Source organism: Grammomys surdaster, unplaced genomic scaffold (assembly GCF_004785775.1).
Source record: "Grammomys surdaster isolate TR1022 unplaced genomic scaffold, NIH_TR_1.0 129, whole genome shotgun sequence".
Lineage (NCBI taxonomy): Eukaryota > Metazoa > Chordata > Mammalia > Rodentia > Muridae > Grammomys > Grammomys surdaster.
The window spans coordinates 4,029,655-4,035,462 of record NW_021604587.1 but is presented as its reverse complement, the minus strand read 5'-3'; the positions used below and the strand labels follow the sequence as shown (position 1 = coordinate 4,035,462).

The 5,808-nt window shown below is 42.5% G+C and overlaps 1 pseudogene; it reads right to left on the bottom strand.

Annotated features, from left to right (window-relative positions):
• Positions 1-2,036: 2,036 nt before the first annotated feature.
• On the bottom strand, positions 2,037-2,516 carry LOC114609648 (annotated as a pseudogene).
• Positions 2,517-5,808: the final 3,292 nt, after the last annotated feature.

The window sequence follows — 5,808 nt, the reverse complement described above, 5'->3', positions numbered from 1 at the left end:
ACACTTACCACACACTGCTCCTACCTTCTCTAGGATATGACAGTTTCTCAAGTTTCTTTTGCTTTTGATCCTCTTGACGATTCTGAGTTTTGATGGAACATTCTGTAGAATTCTTACTTTATTGTTATGTATCTGTTTTCTCATCCTCATTACTGGATGAAGGCGATGTCTTCTTGGGATGAATGAACAGAAAGGTAAGTGATGGTGACTTTACATCTTATCAAGAGTGTTGCTTGTGACCCCAACCAATACCCTTAGGAGCAGGGATAAGAAGACACCAATGACACAGACTCCAAGAGTCAGGCAAGTGGCAAAAGCAGACTCCTTTATTGCAGGAACTAGGCAAACCTTTATATTCCTCCACCCCAGCATCTCATTGATTCTCACATAGCCACTTGTAGCACTTTTTCTCATTGGCTCACTCCATCACCTGATCCAGAATCAGCAGTCTCTAGCCATGCCTGCAGATTCTAGGTTGGTTTAGCTGGGCCTGCTTGGCTAAGTTCTTCCTACACAATGGTACATTCCATCTCGTTTGCCTTCTGTTATTGATGTGAACCCTCATCACCTGACCAAGGGAGCATTTGCTGTGTCTCTACACTCTGTTAGTCTTCCTTCCCTTTATCCCCCCCAACCATGAAAGGAAGCCACCATGACCTAACTCAGTGAGTGGAGAGGTATGCTCATTTTCTTTGAGGTTAGAATATCTACATGAATTATTTAAGTTTATTTTTAACACAGATAATTCTCTCTCCTCCCATTATCATAATTATTTAGACATCTATCTATATTACTGTGGACTCAGGGATGTTGGTTTTATACATTTAGCTTTAACTCAATACTGGTTCTTTTGGCGGCTCAAATTGTTTCAGATTTGGCCACTGGAAGCTTCAGTTGACTCTTGTGTCTCTTTGATAGATAATTCTCACTGAGAATTGTTGTTTATATATATTTTTGAGAACACCTTACTTTTAGGACATATCACCAGTTCATCTTGTATATTTCCTACCCTACCCCTTGAATATGTCATTTTTCTAAATTTCCTGCTTCCCTATTTGTTTTCCAAGACAGCTAGAGGACAGCCCTTTCCTTCCAGCTGCTTTATGGAGGTCATTTCATAATTTTCTAATACATTTAGATGCTTTTCATCATGTTATACATTGCATGCTGTACCCTTCTGACGTCTGATTTTTTGAAATTTGCGTAGCACATCTCAACCTTTGTGCTATAAGATTGTGTGGGTTGTGTTAGTAGTAGTGCTATGTATTCATCATTAAGCACTATGGTCTACTGAATAATAGCCCTGCCTCCTGAGGATGCCCACATTTTTCTCTCTGGAATCTATATGTAGATTATTACTTAACATGGAAAAAGGGATCTTGCATATGTGACTGAGCTAAGGATCTTGAGATGGAAGTGTTATCTTGGATTAGATGAATAAATCTAACATAATTGTAAGAGATCTCACAGAAAAAGCCAGACTTAGCATCTGGCGTGTGACGATAGACTATCTCCAGCTGTTAAAAAGGCAGGAAAATCGAGTCTACCTCGAAGCTTCCAGAGAGAAACCAATGTGTGTGTGTGTGTGTGTGTATGTGGATGTGTGTGTCTGTCTGTCTGTCACCATGCTAATTTTAATCTTGTCTAAGAATCAGAAAGGAGAAAGATTTGGATTTTTTTAAGCCACTGAGTATGTGGTCACTTATTTCAGAAGAGACTGGTAATTAATACAGGTTTGTAGAACTTGAAAATGAGACACTGCTCACAGCTTACTCACTAAGTCAGCACTGTCCAAAAGAACTCTTTGTGACTCCATGCGGTTCTCTCTTTTTTTTAAAGCTAAAACAGCTGACCATTTTATTTTCACAATTCACAATATAAGTAAAAACTTTTCTATAGCACTTCTCCCTCCAAAAATATTCTCTCTGTTAGGAAGGGAAGTTCCTTGCTATGCATCTAGTAAACTCAGGCTCAGCACCAAGATCTCCTGGTGAAACAGAACAAGAAATACAAAATGATAAAGAACACTTCTGCTCTTATCTGTCTAGCCTGGTCATGACAGGCTGTGTGGGCACCATCATAGGGTGGGCAGGAGGTCTCATCATTGGAGGCCCAGGCATCATGGGCATGTGGCCTTGCATGGGTGGTCTCATCCCAGGAGCTGGTCCTAAAGGCATCATCTCAGGAGGAGGGGACCCCATCATTGGTATCATGGGAGGGCCTCCCATGTGGGATGCGGGCATGATGCCAGGCAAAGGAGGATCTGGGAGACTGGGAGGAGGTGGGATCATGGTCCCTGAAGGTAGAGGAGCAGAGAACTGAGCCAGAGGGATCTTTCCTTGTTGAAATGCAATCATTGTTTTGTCAATCAGGCTCTGGGCCTGCTCTTCCATTCATTTCTGGTAACAGTCTTTCACATTCTCTTTGTGTTTCCGACCACTGTAGTGTGTCCTTGTCACAAACAGAGAATTGTGGCTAAGACATGTATCACAGTAGCCACAATAAAACTTGGGCATGATGCTCACAGGCCGTTGGCTCCATGCTGTTCAACATGGTAACCAATGGCCACATATGGCTTATGAGTCCTGAAAATGTTGCTAATGCAGCATAGGGAAACTGTATTTTAAATCCTAGTCACACACAGCTATGGATTAGCATATTGCATGGAACATTTCCAGTCTCAGCTCTCGTGACTTTAATGTTATTCCTAACCTTGGACCAATTCCTCCAGCTAATCCCAACCTAAGTCAGCTACACTTAGTCAAAATGCAAGTGTAAGGATGAAAAATAAATCTCCACTGATCTATGCCACTGTGATGTCTGGAGTGTTATTCAGTTCCATATGACTCATACACACATCTGATAGAATCTTCCCACTGCCAAAGGCACTGTTGTAAAATATACATTGTGAAATATATTGCTTTATGGCATCTGATTCATCCTGCAGAATTTAGCTCCAAATATTTATCCTGAGTATAAGCCTGGCCTTGTCAGCCCAGGTGTCTCACTCCCATCTTGTTCTACCAGGATTCTAACTTATTTGACATCCAGACTACTTAAAGATGCAAAGCCTGCTTTACCTGTTCTTTCCCTCTAAATGGACTCTCATCTGATCCCACTTCTTGCTTTGTTGATATCTGTTTATTCTTTAAAGTCAGTTCAAAAGATACCACTGTGTTTCAGTCCCCTAAAAGTGGCCCATTTGTGTCTCCCCAGGCTTGCTAGATGATGCTATTAGAGTACCTGCTTCATCACACTTTATCGTGTTATTTCTGCAACCTGGTCCAGGATGACACACTATTTTATTCATGCTTATGTCATTTATGTCCATGTCTTACTCATTTCCTGGAACACAGTTGTATATCCTCAAGACAGGTATACTAAATAATTCAAATGGTGCCATTTGGAAATCTGCCCCTCTAGGCAATGCAATAAGCTTGAGGAGATCAGATCAACTTATAAGTTGTAGTCCTGAACTTCTCAGAGCAATTTTGCCAGAGAAGGGCTTAATGTCTGGCAGACTCTATACTGAAGACTTTCCTCTGATCCAGAACAGATGAATAGCAAGTTGAGTTACAGCAGCAGCAAGGGACTGAGAGTCAAGGGAGTTAACTCCAAGTGTGCACCGACTTTCTCCTTTACTCTTTGAGCTTCATGGTGTTTTGTTTGCTTGTTTTTGTGTAATTGTTTGTACCATGGAGCTCTTGGTCTTCTCAGCCTCTACCGACAATGATTTCGATGAATGCTTTGTAGACATTTGGAAGTTGGGAATCTTTTTAGAATTCTCCACCTTCCCCAGAGAAATGAAGAACCATAAAGTAAAGGCTGTGAGTTAGAAGAGTCAGCCCCTTACCAACAACACAGTTGAGGCTTGGCTCTCACTAGTTCATCATAAGCATGTGCTATTACTATTACCACATAAAAACCACACACCAAACACGATTGCCTATAACAGTAACTTATAATTGTTCTTATGCGTTTATGGGTAGGCTGATATTGTGTGGGCAAGATTCACCCAGGGTCTCTTGTACAGGTGCACCCAGATGGTGGCTGGGATGTAGTTGTCTGGGTGCTAAGCTATGTTGAAAGCCTGACATGCTTTATTTATAAGGATGCAGGAAGTTTACTGGTACACACAGAAGTACTTCTGTGTGGCTTCTCCATGCGGCTTGTGTCTGTTACTATACAGTGGTTACATTCTGAGTAGGAATATCTCAAGAGTGGATAGATACTCTTAGGCTCAGGTCTCAGAACTCTCAAAATTTCACTTAGGCCCCAGTATTCTGGAGAAATCAGTCAATAAGGCTAGCCCACACTTAAGTGATGAGACTCAGACCTCATCTCCCGAAAAGAGGAATACTGAAGCATTTGCATACACCCTTAATCTGCTTCAGCACAACAATTTGCAGATATAAGGACTTGGGCTTGAGAAATCTTTTAAGACTTAGAAATGTCTTTCAATAATTTGGGCTACCATAGAATAATTTCTTTCTTTTTTTAATTGTCCTTTCTTTTTTATTGGATATTTTCTTTATTTACATTTCAAATGTTTTCCCCCTGTCTAGGTCTCCCCTTCTGAAATCCCCCATACCCTTCCCCTGCCTCTGTAAGGGTGCTCGGGGGGGGACCCACCCCCCCCCCCCCTCCCGGCCTGGTATTCCTCTACACTGGGGCATTGAAGCCTCTCAGGCCCATGGGCTGCTCCTCCTACTGATGTCCAACAAGGCCATCCTCTGCCACAGATGCGGCCAGAGCCATGTGTGCTCTTTGGTTGGTGGTCTAGTCGCTGGGAGCTCTGTGGGGGTCTGACCAGTTGATACTGTTGCTCCCTCCATGGGGCTGCGACCCCCCCTCAGCTCCTTCAGTCCCTTCTACAACTCCACCATCGGGGACTCTGTGCTCAGTCCAATGGTTGGCTGCAAGCATCTGTCTCTGTATTTGTCAGGCTCTGGCAAAGCCTTTCAAGAGACAGCCATATCAGGCTCCCATCAGCAAGCACTTCATGGCATCCACAATAGCTTCCAGGTTTGGTGACTGTATATGGGATGGATCCCCAGCTGGGGCAGTCTCTGGATGGCCTTTCCTTCAGTCTCTGCTCCACACTTTGTCTCCATATCTCTTGCAATGGGATAATTTCAAAGTCAGGGAGGGTAAGGGTCTACATTCCATTCCACTGTTAATCAGAACACCTCCTGAAGATTTATCTTCAGATATGAAAAAAAAACAATCAAAAAAAATGCCTAAGAGTCTCAAGGCTTATAAGGGCAATGTTAATCCTGGAGCAAGGTATGGATTTCACATCTATTGCAAGCAAATGTATGCTAAGCAAGTTGCTCCTTGAGTCACAGTAGGCCAGCTTAGGTGCCTATTGAAGACACAGTGGTGGGCTTATCCTGCCCTTATAGAAAGAGGTACTTATTTGTTTGTAAATGACCCCAGGGCATGGGCAAATGTCTGTTTTGTGTTACTATAACAAAATGGCATAGACCGGATATTTAATAAAAGAAAATCTATTCGGCTCCCAGTTCAACTTTGATGAAAGTCCAAGTTTGGTCAACTATATCTGATTGCCTTCTGGTGAGTGTTTTGTGGGCAAGCAAGCAGGTTGGGAAAAAAGCAAAGGGACCGAACTCATCACTAGCTTACTCATACCTGCAAGACATTAGTCAGTGCCTGACTCAAATGCTGCTTAATACATCCCACATCCTAATCTTTCCAGATTGAAGAGTTAAACTACCACTATGAATTTTTGTGGAGGAAAAAACATCATATTCCAGCAAGGGCCACAGAACTAGAAGTCAAGGTGTC